The sequence below is a fragment of the Larimichthys crocea genome, chromosome I, assembly GCF_000972845.2.
Source record: "Larimichthys crocea isolate SSNF chromosome I, L_crocea_2.0, whole genome shotgun sequence".
Classification (NCBI taxonomy): Eukaryota; Metazoa; Chordata; class Actinopteri; family Sciaenidae; genus Larimichthys; species Larimichthys crocea.
The window spans coordinates 22,869,203-22,889,968 of NC_040011.1; positions in this window are offsets into that span (position 1 = coordinate 22,869,203).

Sequence of the window (20,766 nt, forward strand, 5' to 3'; positions counted from 1 at the left end):
CCGGAGGCCCGACCGGTCTTCACCGTCTTGAGTTTTAAGACCTGCTTAATTGGCTTCCTGACTGCCCGGGGAGGAGAAAGGGAGAGAGCTAGCTTGTTACGAGCCCTTCTGTTCCAGAGGAAGATGGGGGGGGGGGTCCCTTATCAGCCATCGTTGGACACCTCCGGTGGCTATTAATCAGAGCCAAGCCCGACTGGAGCCAGAAAGGATCCGTTGAGGGGTGGGAGGGAGAGGAGGTTGAGCCTGGAGCCTTCCCTGGGCCTCACTGACACCCTCACATAGGGAACTCAACAGACAGCACAACAACATCCTTCCTCCCCTCCCTCTTCAAGTCCGAGTGTATACACAAGGACAACCCCCACGAGCCCTCCTCCACTCCTCTAGCTTCCTCACTCAAATTGTTTAGACCCCGTTTAGCCCCCTCTGGACAGGGCCCATCCATTTTAGCTGGTGTGACAGGTTTATGTTGCCCCCTTACTGTGTTATTATATTGGTGCTGTGCTGCCAGTTACTATTGTGCTAATGAAAATTTAGCACCAGACATAATATTCTTTTCACAGGATGTGCACTCAGCATGCAAAATATCTTGAGTGCTTTATAGGATTGAAAGCGCTCATATTTTTAACGTTTGCAACAGAAACTGGCTGAAAATGTTTTATGGACAGGAAAACAACTATTAGGTGTTGTCAGTGTTGGAGTGTTTGGTAAATGAATTTAATCTCTGTACATGTTAGCTTGGGCATGGCCTTTGACTTATCTTCTTTTGTTCAGACATAAAGAGGTATGCTGGCAAAATTCCTAACAAAAGCCTAATGAGTCTACAGCCGTGCTAGAGCCTCTGTAGGCGTACTAAAGGCTAATGTCAGCAGGCTAACATTCTTATAATGACAATGCTAACAAGCTGATGTTTAGCAAGTATATTGTACATACGACCACTGTGGCACTTGTGAACAAAGCCAACATGGAAGTGCGGCTTTGAAAGACAGGCGCCTGTCATCAAAGGTGATTTTTGGTGACAACGTAGCCTGCCTCAGCTTCACCTATGGCCCAGTCAGGACGGCCAAGATGACAAACCAGAGCCACCACACTTTGAGCTACATGATGGATCTTTGGTGTTGGTGACTTCACAGAGGCTACATTCATTTTTTTTATGTAGTTTATAAGTTATATCGATGTTCACTATTTTAGCTTAGCTTAGCTTTAGTTTAGCATCTTAGCATCCTAAAGGCCAACTCACACCGGGCACGAAACGGAAGCGGAACGGCACCGCCGCGGTCACTGTAGCAGATAGCCGCCAGTCTAGTCAATGGAGCTCTCACACAGGCGCGGCTCAGAGCGTCTTCCTCGCCACGGCACGAGCATTCGAGGATTTCTATTTTTCCGCGAGCCGCGGCTAAACCTCGTAGATTTCAACAGAGCACTGCGCACCAGATAGGAAATCCGACACAGAATCAACGTAATAAACTTCCGCCCCCTTTCAAAATAAACACGGCAGGCTCGCTCTGCTGCCGTTCCACGGCTGATACGCGTCCGGTGTGAGTTTGACGCCGGGCAAAGGACCGTTGCGCTGTTAACAATGTGCAATTACTCATTAGATGAACTCAACATGTGGCCATGGTGATGGCAATGTCGCTCTACTGGTTGGTCCAACACAGTTTTCAACACGTCTTTGACGGCTCGTCAATGAACCCTACTGACTTAAGTGATCTGCTGACTTTGATTTTGGTGTAAATGTTATGGCAGTTCTGAGGTGGATTTTTCTGACATTTGATAAACATAGTTATGTATGTCAGGATAAATTGTAACTTTGGTGTTCCCTTTACTTTCTAGCTAGTACTATCAACAGGACAGAATTCATCCAATGTTCTAGTTTATAGTGACATTAACATCAGGCTGCTGTACATTGTGTTACACGGGACTCACACAGGAGGCGGAACGGCAGCGCAACGGTCCTTTGCCCGGCGTCAACTCACACCGGACGCGTATCAGCCGTGGAACGGCAGCAGAGCGAGCCTGCCGTATTCACGCGAGATCACGCGAGAATCCTGGACATACCCGAGACCTTGCGATAAACAGTGTATAAAGAAAACAACAACAACAAACAGCTGACTTTGCTTCTCCGACGTGGAGGAGATTATAAAAAGCATCTGTTGTGTCATAAATGATTGTGAGTTGTTCCACTTCAACAATTAGTCTCTCGTTGAGACCCTTTGATCGATCTTTGATCACCTGGTGCCACCGGTGATGACGTAACGTTGATGTGAAGTTGTAAAAAGCTACATGAACTGCATATTGTGTTTTATTTTGAAAGGGGGCGGAAGTTTATTACGTTGATTCTGTGTCGGATTTCCTATCTGGTGCGCAGTGCTCTGTTGAAATTTACGAGGTTTAGCCGCGGCTCGCGGAAAAATAGAAATCCTGCGGAATGCTCGTGCCGTGGCGAGGAGAGACGCTTCTGAGCCGCGCCCTGTGTGAGAGCTCTCATTGACTAGACTGGCGGCTATCTGCTACAGTGACCGCGGCGGTGCCGTTCCGCTTCCGTTTCGCGCCCGGTGTGAGTTGGCCTTTAGGATGCTAAGATGCTAAACTAAATGCTAAGCTAAGCTAAAATAGTGAACATCGTATATACTTATAAACTACATAAAAAAAATGAATGTAGCCTCTGTGAAGTCACCAACACCAAAGATCCATCATGTAGCTCAAAGTGTGGTGGCTCTGGTTATTGTCATCTTGGCCGTCCTGACTGGGCCATAGGTGGAGCTGAGGCAGGCTACGTTGTCACCAAAAATCACCTTTGATGACAGGCGCCTGTCTTTCAAAGCCGCTACTTCCATGTTGGCTTTGTTTCACAAGTGCCACAGTGGTCGTATGTACAATATACTTGCTAAACATCAGCTTGTTAGCATTGTCATTATAAGAATGTTAGCCTGCTGACATTAGCCTTTAGCTTACAGCCTTACAGAGGCTCTAGCACGGCTGTAGACTCATTAGGCTTTTGTTAGGAATTTTGCCAGCATACCTCTTTATGTCTGAACAAAAGAAGATAAGTCAAAGGCCATGCCCAAGCTAACATGTACAGAAGATTAAATTCATTTACCAAACACTCCAACACTGACAACACCTAATAGTTGTTTTCCTGTCCATAAAACCATTTTTCAGCCAGTTCTGTTGCAAACGTTAAAAATAATGAGCGCTTTCAATCCTATAAATGCACTCAAGATATTTTGCATGCTGAGTGCACATCCTGTGAAAAAGAATATTATGTCTGGTGCTAAATTTTCATTAGCACAATAGTAACTGGCAGCACAGCACCAATATAATAACACAGTAAGGGGGCAACATAAACCTGTCACACCAGCTAAAATGGATGGGCCCTGTCCAGAGGGGGCTAAACGGGGTCTAAATCAATTTGAGTGAGGAAGCTAGAGGAGTGGAGGAGGGCTCGTGGGGGGTTGTCCTTGTGTATACACTCGGACTTGAAGAGGGAGGGGAGGAAGGAGTGTTTGTGTCTGTCTGTTGAGGTTCCCTATGTGAGGGTGTCAGTGAGGCCCAGGGAAGGCTCCAGGCTCAACCTCCCTCTCCCTCCCACCCCTCAACGGATCCTCTTCTGGCTCCAGTCGGGCTCTGGCTCTGATTAATAGCCACCGGAGGTGTCCAACGATGGCTGATAAGGGACCCCTACCCCCCCATCCTTCCTCTGGAACAGAAGGGCTCGTAACAAGCTAGCTCTCTCCCTTTCTCCTCCCCGGGCAGTCAGGGAAGCCAATTAAGCAGGTCTTAAAACTCAAGAGCGGTGAAGACCGGTCTGGGCCTCTGGCAGAGGGCCGCGATGTGACAGTGGTGCTAAGAGGACACTGCAGCATATTTAACCTTGAATCTAAAGCCTTGGGTCAAAGGTTAGAACTGCTTATGTGTCTCAGGGACACAGGGCTGCATTTCTAAGCTAATTAGTTAATCAATTTGTTTACCGTGAGGACTCCTCATTAATGCAGCCAAAGCATAATCATTTCCCAAACAATTCAACAACCGCAACTGTCCCCCCCGGCTTGCTGAGATTTTGTTCCCAGGCTCATCGAGAGAGCAGAGACAAGAAAAAAGGAATTGCTGAAAAGGAGAGAGGGGGGGTTCCTCTGTTCCAGACAAGAACACAAGCTTATCCCAGCACCCCGTTTCTCTATTTTTTAACTTGATGGCCAACGTTACAGGTGATCAAAGGACTGAACCCTAGGAAGGGGCTTAGGGCACAGCAGTGCAGCCAAAGGGATTGCTTCCCGGTGATTTGTAAGCAGGAAAAGACTTTTGACATGAAAGACAGCTTAAACAGCAGAGGAATAACAATAAACCAGCTGTAAAATGCTTCTTGTTGCAGCTGAATTGATGCAGAGGGTGGCTCCCACAACTATTTTTCTCTTGCTTTTTTTGTGGGTGTCTGGCATTTCCTACCGAGCCATTTCTACAGTCACATGCACACAACAAAAGGCTACATCTGCGGGGGTGGGGTGCCTGGGGTCTTAGGGGTAAAGAGATGCTTTGTGCTGGGGATATTGTGAAATCAGACGACTCCCATTTCTTTTCACCGAAGCTATGTTCGAAATTTGGTCGTATTCTTTTCTGTGACAAAAGTGCGGTTTTCCTATTGAAGGATTAGTCCCAAAATGCAATTTTAATGGATCAGTTGATTAGAAGTGGAAAAAAAAGAGATGTATGTAACAGACATTGTCATGTAGACCTAGTCTTTTATCAAGCCTGGATAACTCAAGGAACATAGATATTTTGTGTAACATTAAACAGCAAAACATATGAAAATGTGACAGCACAATAAAACAAAGTAAAACACTTATATGTTGCATATGGTGCAGTTAATCAGCATTGTATTGGACCATTACAACTGTTAAGGTTTATTCATGTCTGCACTAATGTGACACAGTCTTAAACAAAACTACAGAAGACATAACCGATGGTGTAGATGACCAAAGTTTTCATCTGTGTTTTCTGAGCGAGAATAGATCCATCACTTAAAGTATGCAAACTAATGATTAAGTTGTTTCCTATTTTTTATCCAAGATGTTTGTTTCTGTGAAGTGAAGTTTGATCTGTCATTGGTGCTCTTTATGTTCTGTTATCAACTATAGGGGTTAAGACTCTCGAGGTAGTGGGGATCAAGGGTCACAACATGCAAAACAACAGGAAATTCTTTTCACATTTCTCTATTCAATTAAGTTCTTCTATATGGGGAGGAATGCAACCCCCTCACCTCACTTTCTTCATCTCAGCTTAAAGGATAAACAATGGTGGTGGAAAAATGCAAAAGACCCTATCTCGAGCCACTGTTTAGTTTGTCCGTTTGGGGCTACTGTAGAAATATGGCAGCCTAACATGATGGATACATATGTGGAAGAGAACCAGCGATGTCTGTATATAGAAGGCTTAGGAAAGGCCTAAGGTAACAAGAAGACAGCAGTTCTTATGTGCATGTGATTATGCACTAATGACAACATAGTTATGAATATTATATTTCACTTCCTGCCATATTCTGTAAATAGAACCTCTCAATCTTGCAAACTGGATGAAAAATGGTCAGCAAAGCTTTCACCATGTCATAACAGTAGCAATAAATATTATCCAATGAGTCTTCCAAATTAAACAACAAAATACACCATTTGTAAAATTCCCTTCCTTCATCATAACTAACTCAGTTACTTTTTTGTTTATTCTTATTTGCTGTAGCCAAAAACATAAATGCACCTTTCACTTTTAGCACAGAAACACAGAAGCAAAGGACAAAAGAAAATATTGTATATTATTAATGAAAAGAAAAAAAAAGAATTCAGAAGGGTCTGATATGTGGTGGAAAAGAGCTGGAAAGATTTCACTTTATGTACGACAGCCGTTGAAAATACCCTGTTAGTCCTGGAAAGCCTCACATCCAGTTGCAGTGACACATGTGACATGTTAGTGTATTTCAAGACAGAGATTTAGGCTGATGCCTAAGCCACTGGCCATGTTGAAAAGCACTGTCAGGACAGGGAGGAGGTGGAAAAAAAAAAAAGAAAACGAGTAAGGATAAACTTCCTGTGGGAGGAATGTGGCTGCTACCCATCACAGCTGGAATCTGCGGGGTCACATACCAGGAGAATGGTAAATATTTAACATTTAATTTCCTTGCTGTAAGGTAGACCGGACACAGAGCACGGCCAGCAACTCCATATTACAGAGGGCCTGAAAGATGTAGGTGCGCACTCGTGGGGGAAAAGAGGTATAAATTGAGGAGAGGTTGTTAAAATATTTAGGCAGAATTCCCAGCCTCTCTGGACTATAAGCCTACAGTGTCAATATTGATGGTATTTTTAATAATGCATGGCGAGAAAAGGCTAACTGCTGTGGAAAGCAAACTTTTTTTTGTACAGCGTATGTTAATCCACAAAAACTGTGGTCATTTTTAGTATTGAGGTTGTCATTAAACTGCCTGCCCAGCTTACTTTGCAGGGATTTTACTGCTTCACCTTGAAACTAATCTTACTGTAAAAGGGGATTTTAAAAAACGACAGAGCAAAGAGAAAAACAAACTGAGCCCTTATCCAGTGTTTCCTCAGACTTGAACTCCAAGATGGCCGCCGCGCATATGTTCTCTCCTGCTTTACTACCTGGCCTTGCTTTACTTTATGAAGAGCCTATTGTGCTCTAACCTAGTTTCCTAACAGATGATTCATAGTCTGTCAGGGCTAGATCTGAAGTGTACACAGCAGAGGTAGACGGTCAAATGACAGACTTGTCCGTATCGTCGTTCAGACAAAAGGAAAGCTAAGAACTCAGCCCTGAAGGCACAGGAGAGCGAGAGCAACATGACAAGTTTTTTTTTTCTTTTCAGTCATCTGGCAGGGATCCTTTTAATATCAGGTACTGCAGTGATGGGATATCGATATCTATGAGGCTGGCTTCAAAGCTTTTATTTGGCTTTGTGCATATTTACATTAACCCGTTCCACTGAGGAATGTCTGTGTTTAGTCTGTGCAATGAATACACAGGTGGACATGAACCTATTTGGCTCATGTAAAAGGTTTTAATGTTTAGATGTGAACTACAGTTTTCACTGTGATGCAAATGGGACTTTCCCCATAAACTTGAAAAAAAAAAGAAAAAAAAGATTTGTCTTTAAAAAAAAATCTACCTCTGTTTTGCAAAGTCTCCTTATCAGATTTGTAATTGCTATCAGTTATCGCAACTACCCCTAAAGCCATTTTTAAGACACGTAATATCTAATATCTGGAATTATCTAGCAGTAAATTGTAAAGTTACATCACACACAGAAGAAGACAGAGTGTTCCTGAACCTTAATTAATAATCAGACTTGTGTTGTGTTGGATGTGTTACAGATATGGTTCAAGGTCCAAGAAAGTAGGAGCGTTATCGTGGCCTTATAAATATTCAAACTGCTTTGAACACCGACTGTTGGGTAGATGTTCACAAAAAAATCTACAAAAAAAATGTCTTCAGCTGTAACAGCTCTGCGAAGCTTTAACACTACTAGTAAACCAAAGCAGCAGGCACATACATGTTTTAGACATAATCATAATGCCAGAAAAAAAAGGTCAATGATGCTCATGGCACCAATATTATGGACCAATTGAATCCTTGTGGTCCTGTTGACCAAGTCTTTTTGGTATAAGAGGTTTTTGAACTCAGAGGGATTGGCCTGGATAAATGAATGCTACATGACTGCTATAGTACAGATCCTGGGACTCATTATTACAATAAAATGGTACTAGAACACACTGGAAAGGATAATGTTCTGTTCATCTGACAACTCCAGTAACAAGTGGATGTTCTGTTCATCCTGACAAATCCAGTAACATACTGAAAAATAACTTTAATATGTAGTGTCAATGGTTTTGGACCCAGTGTACTGCCAGTGAGGAAACTGAACAGTCATGAAAGTGGAAGGAGGAATGACTGAGTCTGGACTCTGTCACAGATATCCCTCCAGACTGTTTAGTTGACTCACTGGATGACGCAGGCTCCGGCATAGTTTTGCTTTACTTCCTGGAAGTGGAACACTGGGGTTGCCTTGAAATTACTAAGACGACCATCATTGTACTCCCAGTCATGGAAACAGTGAAAACACACACTGACTCCTCACAGCCGTCTGCATCGTGCACTAAAAACGTGAAACATCTGGACGTTATTTTCAAATAAGGCTTATTTAGAAAATGTGGTTTGTTACTTTGGCACAGTATAAATATTTAGCTGTTATGAGAATTCACAAAAAGATGTTTTAAGAGGGAATGGTTTTCGAATGTGCCAACTTTGCAGGTGCTTTAAAACTGGCTCCAAATTTTAAAACTCACTGAGTGATGACTATAAGAGGTCTCTGAATATAACTAGAACTACTGAAATAGACAATAAACACATTGTCAAGATCATATTAAGATAAATATCTTGATGTTTTGCTAAAAAAAAAAATGCTTATGCGATTTTTGGAAATTGTGTCTTCATCACTTTAGAAGCAGTAATAGATTTAGCATGAGAACTCTCCCTCCGAGAATCTCTGTAAAATTGCTTCAGTGAGTTTTGTTATAGTGTTTCCTCTCTACTTAGCCCATAATGAGACACAGCTTGCTTTGCATCTCTTCTGTCCTACTCCTCATGCCAAACTGTGTCAACAAGTTTGTCAGACAATCAGAGAAGAGTCAGCTGAACGCTGCATGAGGACAGAGGGCTGTTTATCTACTGTGTGACTCTAGGGATGGCAGGGTTGGACATTGGGTACAAAACTTTGGTCCAGTGGTATCTCAGCAGGTTTTGGATGGACTGCCATGAAATTTGGTACATTTTGGTACATTCATGTTTTGCAGAGGATGAAATCTACTGACTTATATTCTGGCACCACCATGAAGTTCACATTTGTGGTTTTGGAGTGAAACATCTCAATAGCTTTGAGATTGTTTACAGTGAAATTCGATACGATCATGTCCACCCTGACATTAGCATTTAGCTCACAGCCACCGACATATAGCCTCACAGACCCACTAGCTGGGCTGTTGACTGCTGAGTCCAGTAAACGCACTTGCATAGAAAGCATAGTTGTGATCTTTGCTTCAGAATGAAAGTTTTAAAAACGTACAAATATTTTTACTTTACTATGATTATGCACACGGAGCACATACTAAAACCTAAGCTAGAACTGTAAAAATGTGTCTTTACAGTTCTTGATGGATCATGAAACCTAGCTCTCGCTTAAGGAAATAAAGTGTTGAACTGGGATTTGTCTCCCACACTTGTGCAATTGTACATCAGAGGCATCCTGTTTATGTGGCCATGGTTGCTCCAGGGAGATTGGCTCAGGCCGCATCACGGTGCTGCAGCCCAACAGCTGGGAATGGCCTCTCAGTCTGACAAGACATGCCGTTCCTATGACAAATACCCGTAGAGCAACAGTAACATGTGTCTCCCACCCCTGCGAGTCAACCCCCCCACACACACCACCATCCCATCCCATCCCATCCCACCCCCCCACACAAAGCTGCACAGTGTACTTAATGAATAGCACACTTGGGGCTGCAGGGGTTTTTGCCGGAACAGCGAGGGGGGAAAAATGGCCCCCGGTGACCTCTGAGGGCCATCTGAGATAATAAATCCATGACCCTGAGTTCCGGAGTGCTTTGGGCAAGGTCGGGGTGGCAAATTTCCCACTTCCACAATATCAGATGTTAACGGTAATTCCTTTTAGCCAATGTGTAATGGCGCAGGAATGTCTTCTCCCCAGCCTCTTCTAGGGCTGGTGGAATCTGTTGAAAATGTGTGACAGCTGTGAAAGTTGGCCAGCCCCGGCCTGTGAATGTATAAGATTTGGACACGATTCAGGACTGAGGGGTGAGGTGCAGTGGAGGAGGGGTTGGGGGGGGTTGTGTTGTTGTGGTGAAGCTTGCTTGCTCCTCTTCTCTCAGTGGTCTGCTCCTCCTCTCCTTCTACTGCCCTCTGCTCTGTTGTAACCCCTCTCTCAGTGTTTTCTCCTCTTTTTTTCTTTTTTCGTCTCCCAGTAGGAGGAGGAGTGGCTAAGCAGAACTTTCCCATCCAGTAAAAAGGAGGCGTAATAGAATGAAAGCAGTCAATTGGGGAATGTTTCATGTAGTGGAAGTCATGGATCTTAATATTAATATGTACAAAATGGGTTTTTTTATGACTTAATGACTTCCTTCATTCCTACTTATATTTGATGAGTTCTGTAAGTGAGAAAACTCTCTAGTATTAGTGTCTGTGTTCAGAATTAAAGCATGTTTTTGTTTGCTTCTCATGAAACTGGCTTGTTAGAAACTCAAAAACTCACTAATTCACCATTTACAGGCTCCACAACAGGTTGTGTGGTCATTGTCAGGCTAAGGGCCGATTGAGATCAAATACGGCACTACAGTGGAAACACAGGTTTTTTTCTACTAATTTAAATTGCGTTTCGGGTTGAGGTGATGTGGGCTGAAAAAAGGAGTAGTGCTTCACTGAAGTTGAGCCAGATTCGAATTTTGGAGAAACAACCTAAAATCTTGCCGCAGTAGCCAGTCCAACTATCAGACTGGTCAAACTGCTGCACAGTCAGCCAAAGATTTCATTGAAAATAAACACTATCCATGTGGTGCTCATGGACAAAACTATGTATTAGCATTTGCTAATTAGTGCTCTCTCTGTTATATCCTGGCTCATTGTCCACGCTGCAAAATAGTGACTCCAAGAAGTGTCCTTTGGTTCGTTTAAAAAAAGAAAGTGAGTTAGAGAGCTACGGCAATGGTCAAGCGACAAAGAAGTGAATAAGAGTTAAGGAGCGCTGGTATCAAAAAAGCTTGTGAATCAGCTGATGAAATAAAGAGTTATTTTCTGATTGTTTCATAGCACTTATGTCCAGCACAAATAAGCACACCACCAGCAACCCATAATTTTGGCATAGTGGCCGCATGTGGTACAGTGACAATATGACATCACGCAAACTCGCACAAAAGGCAGTTTTGAAAAAAAAACAAAAAAAAACACATGACTCTTTGTATGATTAGAATATGATCCAGGTCCAATAACATTTCAAAGTCTAAAGGACCTGTATCATTAAATTATGTCATCTTATTCATTATTAATATGTCAACAGGAGGTCAGCTGGATCAGCCAGAGAAAGTCTCTAGAGTGTATGCTCTCAACCAGCCCAACCAGACAAGTATTTTAATTACAGACATCCTATATGGCCACATATGATTTCATATAAATACATATATATATATATATATATATATATATATATATGTATGTATATGTTGTGCATCCATGCAATGTGCTCAACTCCGAGAAGTAAAATAATAGCAGGAGCAGCAGATGCAGACCTATTACCCCTGACTAGAAAGTAGTGTAAAAGTGGTGCTGCTGTGGTCAGGGTTATTGAGCAAAAATTTCCACTCCAGCATCATCGTTCTGAATGACAGTGTGAAAGTATGCTAACATGCTGTCAAAGGCTTCATTTACAACCATTATCAAACAATAATAATAGCTCTTTAATTGATTTGGATGCTTGTATGCCCTCAAACAATCTTTTATCCCATAGACTGACGGCATTGAGAGGCTCTGGGTAACATGTCAGACGTCACCTTACATAGCAGAAATTAAAATGCTTTTCCAGTTGCTGCAATTTCTCAAGCTCCTCAACAGACAGCTGTTGCCATCTGCACATTTGGAATAAGGAAAGGCTTGTGGAAGAAAGGGGGGTTGGGGATGTTTTGCTGGACCTTTGCAGATTCCACGGCGATTAGGAGCACCGTCTCCTCTCTTCTCTTCTTTTCTCTTCTCTTCATGTAATGCTTTTGAAAGCAAGATTGAGGATTACTAATTGGATTAAATGTAGCCAGTGACGTATATTGTACTTCTCAGCAGTACAGAGTGTGTAATCTGGCCATTTACTGAGCTTTTTTTTCTCTAAGATATCCCAAAAGATGAGATCACCTATAGGTCAAACAATGTAGGTGTGTGACCGTGATGTCCTTTTCTTTAGATTTGCTGTAGTTGCTTTTTTGCTGGAGTTGTGGCTATTAAGGTTTATCCATACAAACTAAAACTGTTTATATAATAAAAATGCATTCCTGCTTCTGGGCCCTTTACAAAGCTGAATATTATGCTGGAAGTTTGCAGCACATATGTTGGGAGCTGCACATTAGATAGTAAGAGATTGTAGAAGTTAGAAATTAGTTCTAGTAAGAACACCTTAACAATGGCTGAGATCAACTGTTTTAAAATATGTCATTAAAAAATACTTTTTTTTTGGTTACACTAAATACATAAACTGCCAATAGACTGCTTTTGTTAAATACAAATATCTAATTATTTTTAGTTATCTATTAGAGTGACAGAAAAGTGGAGAGAGAGAGACAGAGAGGAGGGATGGTGCAGCAAAGGTCTGCAGGTTGGAGTCGAAAATGGCACCCACTTCCTCATAATTATTTGCTCCCTTTTGCAGATTCATCATATGCTTAGTGACCATTTAACAATCAAATACACACGTACATAAATAAAACAGCCATAAATTCTATCTCCATGAAGTTTATAATGTCCAGTTTTTGTTTGCATAGTAGAAACACCTCTGAATATAAGGCAGTCCAGTACAACACCATCACTAACTATGACTTCAGTGCTAAAGCACATAATAGAATTAAGACCTCATTGACAGTGTATTATAGACATAATGAAATTAGACTTGTTTACCAGATAAGGTTAGTATATTTCTCTTACTTGATGTATGTATTCTGACAGACAAATTTGCATCACCCCATGCCAATTTATAACTTGATGATGATCAACAATAAAGTTATTTTTGCAGAAAGGCTGCAGAAGACCAGAAGATACATTGTGCAATCATAGGTTCATGGTTCACATATGGACACCAAAGATTTTTATTTTTTTTATAACCACTAGTTTTGTTCCTTCTCGTCCTCTTCATGTAAATGGGAAAAGCCAACGGCAACAATTGTCAATGGAGCTGTGGGATGTGGCTGTGGCGCGGCACTCTGCCCACTCTGCCCCGCTGTCGTAATCAGCCCAAGAGGCAGGATGGGGGGGCCGTGGCAGCAGATAGTATTTCTCGTTGGCCAAAAGGCACTGCCCAGACAGAGAGCTCTTTGTTGCCCCCCTCTAAGAATGGCTTTCACTTTGCAATTGTGGAGGTAATTCCAGAGCTGCGCCCCATGAGTTTTTTTTTTCTCCCCCCCGACAAAATCGTGACCTGCAATCGGAAACACCTTTCAGCCATGGTCGCTGGGTCGTCAGTTCTCAGTCAGTGCACAGCGCAATGATAGCATTGCATTACTAAACAAAGAGAATGAAATTTCAATGCAGGGGGACCAGAGTGGAAAAACTTGTTAAATGCAGGTTCTGTTGCCAGATTAAACACCAGACACCTGTTTGATTACTCAAGTGCAGATTAGATTAAAAACTGACTCACAAATCCAATGTGCAGTCTGTACAAAATATCACAAACATGTCGAGGCCCCTCTGCAGGATGAACATGAAAATGTCAACTCCCCAGCACTTTAAAAATTAAATAATCAACACATTGCTATTTCTTGTGATATGGGTACAACATGCCCTCAGGTGAGTTCTTTGTGGAGCTGTACTACTCAAGATAGGTTCAATAAAGAGGAATGCTGCATGAGGAGATATGTTCTGTTTACACAAGTGATTGCTGATTTCTGGGATAGACTGACAATCTGCTTGTAGAACAGCAAAATAAATATGACAGTATGAGTATCACAGAAAAGTGTCTTTTCAATCAATCAATCGGACATTATTTGTATAGCACTTTTCGTAAAAATTAAATATAACACAAAGGGCTTCACACATAATTAGTTTTGGAGTAACTGTAATTGAATAGAGCATTACAATAGTCAATTCTGCAGGTAATAAAGACGTGCATTAGTGTCACTGTGCTGGCAACACGGTTGCACTCTGGAAATGTTCTTAAGATGATAAAAAGCATTCTTAGTTATATTTATTTAGCATGTAAAGGTTAAAAAGAGTTGGACCTAAAATCGAACCTTGGGGAACACCACAACTCATCTTATACTTTTGATAATATTTTTTCTCTGTGGTTGAGATAAGATTTGAACCAGTAAAAAATAATGCCAACGAGGCTAATCAGACTGTGGAGTGGGCTATCCATATTGCATCTGAGATAGTTTACAACCTTGATTAGTGCCAACTCAGTGCTGTGATTGGAGTTCATGAAATCATGTAACTGATTAAAAACAAACTTCTATAAAATTTTGCTAAAAAATGGCAGATTCAGTACTGGTCTGTAATAATTAAGGAGAGAAGAATCTAAGTTGTTTAGCTTCAGAAGAAGTTTAATCATGACAGTCTTGAAACTAGTAGGGAAAATACCCATGTGAAGAAAATAGTTCACAATTGTAAGTTACTCTTCCTCCAAAAAGCTACATGCTGTTTTAAAAAAGGACCCACTAATTGTAACTTAGATGCAAGTTGTGGGTTTTAATTGGGAAATAACTTTTCAAAGCATCTCAGCAACCACTACAAATTTATGCAGTATTTCCTCACATAAAAGCAAAGGTTCTGAAGTGTTGAAATGCATTTTATTTCTGAACTGGTCTGGAAATTCCTCACATTTGGGGCTCATAGACATGAGACATGATTCTATTTCTTGTTAGATGTGATATGTTATCACATTGATTAAAATTCCATTCTCAGTTAGCCTACATGATGACAACTGAGCAAACTGCATGAAGATTGTGACATGTGGTTGAAAGCCCTGACAATAGCTAGTAAGTTCATCTTGAGCTAACATTATTTAGTCATACAATTTCCAGTATCACAAATTAATTTTCACACTTAATTCACTGTTAAATATTTAAAACATTTAAAATACATAGAAAGACAAAGACACCTGGTGATACAGAAAATAAGGACAGAGCACAATATATGCTGTATTGTTTAAAACCATTAAAATGCATATACACATTCAATGGTTAGAGTTAGGGTTGAGGGTGTAATCACAAAATTATCAAGCACTTTTCACCTTCACAGGAGAGGGGAAATGAGACAAGGTAGTAGACTGGGAAGAAACATAACCTTCCAAAACTCCCACCAACCATAATCCCTCCGCCCGCCCGCCACTCCCTTGCACTTCGCCTCGGTGTATTCCTCTGCTTCCTATTGAGGATGCATTCCTGGCACACCACACCCAAGATCATTGTAATGAAAATTCCTGTGCCTATGCCAAAAGGATCCAGTTGCCACTAATCCTTTTGCGGAGTATCACCTGATCCTGAGGCCGGCGGAGGTTAGGACTGTGGCCTTGCCAATGGTTGGAGGTGCTTGAAACATGGACAGTGTGTGTGTATGTCGGGTGGATTGGGGGGGTAGAGACAGTCAATAGTGGCTCAAAACCCATCTGTCGAGCAAATATTTCATGATACCCTCATCCCCTTGATTCACCTCTGCTTCCTCACCTATGCTCTTCCCTTCAAGCTCTCATTACCTTACCTGGAATTTCTGTCATACGTGATCATCGTAGCATCACAGGAATATTTTGTTACTGTTGGCAAGGTGTGGTAGCTACGAGCCTCACACTGTGTACCGTCGGACTGTTTGTAATGTGAGAATTTGAGCTTACTCCACTGTTGGACTTCACTTGGAATTAAAGTGTCAGTTGGATTCATAAAATATTAAATCTCAGAATGTCAACAATGCTTCAAACGCACACTTGAGACTTGAGAAATTAATCTCACTGGTTTCCAGAGGAACTAATGATTCAAATGGCTAAAACTAAAACAAACACACCACAAAATAGAGTTTAATCATTTCCTCTGGTAAAGCCTGCATTGTCTAGCAGCATTATCATCAAACCGCAAAGGAAAGATATGTTCCATATGATTTCAGGTCCAACCCACTAAGAGAGCAGAAAAACTTGTGTATTTTTGTATCTGCAAAGCTACACTGCTCCTATTACAAGTCTTTTTGAGCGGTAACTTGGAAAGGGAACCTGATCTGGCTATGCAGATCCCGAACACTGAAAAGATATAGGGATCAGTGTGGGAGTAAAAAGAAAAAAGTTTTTTTTTACAAACTTTATTTGCTCTTTTCTGGTTTTACTCTTGCTTCACTTTCATATTTAGGAACTCCCAGCAGCAATGACTTCTGGCCTTTAGAACGGTCATGGGGTTTAAACGCCTTGCTCAAGGGTATCTGAGTGTTAGTGCTTACAAAAATGTAATTGTACTCATTCAATTTACATACTTAAGTTTTCCCATCGATTATGAAGTAGAGTCTAGTATCAATGTGAAGTTTAAATGAGAGTTTACTTAGTAAAATAGAAACCAAAAAAGGTGAATAAACAAAATACAGTTTTTATTTGTTTGTCTATAATTGTTTGAATAAGCTAATGAAGCAGAAAAGTCACCAGAAAAAGAAGGAAAAAAAAGACTCAATAGATCATCGATACTTTCTGGCATTTTCAGTGGAACAGTGGATCAAGTTCTGCACTCCTTCCCAGCACCAATTTAAACGTCAGTGTCGAACAGTTTTGTTGTCTCACAATGTGCAAAAATTATGTCTTCTCCTGCCTATTCGTGTTTCCTGAGTGGAAATATTGGAAACCGAACATGAATACGCTGAATGAACCTTTTGTCCCTTGACTTACTTTCTCAAGTTTAGATTCTGACATTTTATAATTCGTTGGTGTTCAAGCTGAAAATAGCAGCATGTTAATGGTGCGGGTGGGGGGCCCTGTTGTTTCAAGCACCAGTGAGAAGGCGAAACTCTAGTTTGAGTAATACGTTCACAAGTTGAAAGGCTTATCAGACGCCAAAACACTGCATAACAGTTTATTAAACTAGGAGAGAGGATTTTACAACTCTGGAACGTTTTCATGGGCTCAATGATCATGAGGTAAACAACAGATTTACACAGTTTACATCATAAAGCAATCTACTCGGAATGTGCACTTCCATTTGCTTGATTGGGCAATTTAGTCCAAAAGCTGAAAACCTTCATTGCCAGAAGATGCTGCGTTGTTTTGCCAGAGTTATTGTTGTGTCAAAGCAGTGGATATATCGAAATGAAATTTTTTCATGCAATGCTGTTGGTGGACTTGGGTTTACCTTGTGTTGCCCACTGTCTTTGTCCATTTTTGTACTATATCACAGCTTTAATTGGTCAAAAATGATGGCATCATCAGAGATGTTTGATTGCAGGAAATTATGACATGACTGAAACAAAGAAAAATCAATGATAAACATCAACTTGAAAGTGACAAAGAATCAGAGAGAGAGGCTCTGGATCATACAGAAAGATAAGCGGCCGAAATACCAATTCCTCTATCTACAGTAGCCCCAACAGACCAGCATGCAATGCAGCCGCATTACAGGTTGCGGTTAAGCTGTGAGTAACATGTATAACCCACAGCTGGATACAACAAGTTCAGGCCTGTCCTCGTCAAAGCCATTCTGGAAAATGTAGGAGTAGATTATATCAGTATATATAGAAAGGTAAGAGTAAGTGGGTGGGTGTGGGGGGCTTTAACTGCCACAGATATTGGTTAGATAAACACACAACTTTCAAGTTTGTTTTTCTTTCCCAGTATGTATTGTACCAACACACATTTTTCCCATCTTCCCTTTTGTCTGAGGGGGTTAAGTAAAAGATACTTTCATCTCCTTCATCACAGTATGGCAGTGAATGTTCTTGCTTGAAAATACAGCATATCTGATTTCTGCTTACAGATCCTGATGAGCCAAAATGCATGTTCCAAATCTTGATTTAAAACAAGCACGCTGCTAAAAGCTTGGAGGAAATCACTAATGAAAACTTGGCAGAAGCTAACCACCTATATATCACCCTTGCATGAATGTTACATGAGCTTTTAATTTACAGCATTAAAACATGCTACGGCTGCATTACTATTTACCTTTCCATATCCGATAGCCCCGGCCGGTTGCCATGGGGTTTCAGTCATATCCAATCCCTACCCCTTTGGCACACACTCTTATCTCTGTTTAAATATCCGGTTACTTCCCCCTCTGGTCCAGGCACACAGAGACATGTCATTAAGAGCAGTATCTCTCCCCAGCTCAGCCTTCCTTCCTGTGCGCGTGGTGACGGATTGATTTTCTCCGGTAGGGATCCACTGGAAGAAATATTCATCTAAACAGGTTATTTAATCTAGTGTTGAGTCTAAAAATGTCTTTCTTTTTCTTTTTTCTTTTTACAGGAAGAAAAACAGCTAACAGGAAGGAGAGATGATTTCACTTTTTCTACAGTTGTTTCCAGAAAGTTTACTTTAGCCAAGTGACATCAGCTTGAAATAAGTGGAGTGATCGACCTTGTTATCACTTTTTCCAATAATTCAGTATTTCTTTAATATGTGAAGTTGCACTGGGAAAAGAAATAAAATTATGTCACGCCACAAAACGTATGATTTAATGAAATGATTTTAAAGTGAAATTAAGTCGTCTATAACTTTTATCAACCTTACACAGTGAAGATGAAATTGTTAAACCAATTTAAAGTTGGAATCAATGGTGTCTTGCACTTATATTTTTTCTTAATTATACAATATTAGAACCATCTAATGTGTAGTAAACCACTGTCACTCGACATACTGCTGTTAAGAACTGTTAAACAGGTTTGTTGGGTTGCAGGTATCTTAATGGCACCAAAGCCATTTAATTACATCAATACATTATTGCATATCAAGGAAGACAGGAGCAAATACTTAACAAACCCAACCCTGGATGCGTGTCATCTTCACTAGTTTGAAATGTATGATCTAAAACTGTATTAAAGAAATATGAGATTGTTTTGTTAAACCCAAGGTCAAGGTCAGTTTTTAAACCTAAGGCCAAAATATACATACAAAATGTTGCATCTATGGGTTAATCATTAGGGGCCCTTTTAAAGTGGGTACGGATTGGTTGTTGTGAAGCCATTAACCATTTAAATTGTGTTTATAAGCTCTAATTTTGTTCCAAGCTAAAGAAAACGGTTGCTGCATCATGATTGTGATGCGTGTGATCTAACTACATAGTCAGTATCTACAAATCCTTGAGCTATGATTTGAACTATGACATGAATCATGATCACTGGGAATCTCAGTCGTTGCATCTCAGGCAAAATGAAGTAACTTGTTAAAATGGACATTTTTTACAGTGGAGTCTTGGGTCTGTGGCTTGGCGTCTGTTCTCCGGAGGAGCCCTTGGTACCCACAGGGGTCAAATCTCCCTCCTCTGTTTCTGGAAGAACAGAGGCTGTTAAGAGAGGCCTACACTCCAGTATCTTTACAAATCAATGGAAGCACTTCCTCTCTCCTTGTCCTCCACATGCACTAAGGACGTATCGATTACAGCAATATACGTGTTTCTTGACTGCTTGTAAATACGCAGCTTGATGAGAGATTTCTGGTTTAGTGTTAGGCGGAGAGGTCATGCCTGCGAGGGTCAAAACCTCATTTTAAGAGAGTTCATTTTTCATGCTTTACCAAAGCCCTCTAGTCACGGCTATGGAGTAATCTTAACTGCATAAGGATAAATGCACAAGGGTTGCCCTTAAAGCCATCCACTGTACAGCTGTGGGGAGTGAACACCCCAAAAAGACATATTTATCTTGAGGTATAAAATTTTCTTTCAGCACCCCTGCTCTCCCACAGGTTTTGGCGTGATCGTGTTACACGTTCTAGCGGTAAGAGCACAAGGAGGGAGGGGGCAACTTTTGCACGTCTTTATCATAAAAATGTTTGTCCATTGTACAGATGCCCTGGAGTTGAACTCTTAGGGAGAGTAAACAGGGGGGGACTATGCAGGCCTTTCCTTTTCTTTCAGCTGCACTAATGATGTTGTGCCGGACCACAGCTGTTTTTTTGTGGCAGGTGTGCAAGTGGGAACCACAGCAGACTGCACTCGGCCCGGATCGGAGGAATGCCAAAAACAAGACGGAAGGAGAGGAGACGGGGCGCATAGCGAGTCGGAGAAATGAATATCCACACAAGATACAGCTCCCCTAGCTCCCAGAAAGCTGGATACAATATTCAATTGAGAATTTCCCCTCAACACCTGGCCACCAGCATAAGTAGGATATTGATGTGGGTCCCGCGCCAGAGCCCCACAGCTTGACTCATTTCAAATCCTCTGGCGATTTCATGCGGTATTTAGCTGAAATGCTTGGACAAGAACTTGTCTGGAGTTCTTTCCTGAGACGGGGGACATAGCCAGTATGTCTTGAATATGCACTCCGCTGGTCTGGGCTATGAGGATAGAAATGGCCCAGAGATCATTTCCTGTTTGGAACTGGGATCAGGAGCAGAGAGGGGAAAATATGCACAGAATATTTGCTGTGTGGATTGGAGAAGATCACGGTGGAGATTACTGCAAGGCTATTGTAAAACTGTATGTACTGTACAAAAGAAGAGAAATGTGATTTTTTTTCTTCTTTCATTTACACTGACACTAAAAGCTTGTGAGATCTGTTATCTAAGATATTATGTAAGTGGAACTAGAACTATTACAGACACTCTGATTAGCTGCTTGTGATTGTTTCATATGATACAATTATAATAACTACTACTACCTACTTTTTCACAACAGTAATATTTAGAAACTATAACATTATAATTTAGGACAAATAAAAACAAACTTTATATTAAAACCTTAATACGTGTGATCAAAAACCCAAATGTGCCAAAAAGAAGTAGTTCCTGGTTGATCTGTGGACTGCAGCCGTACAGTGCATGCTGCAGGACGT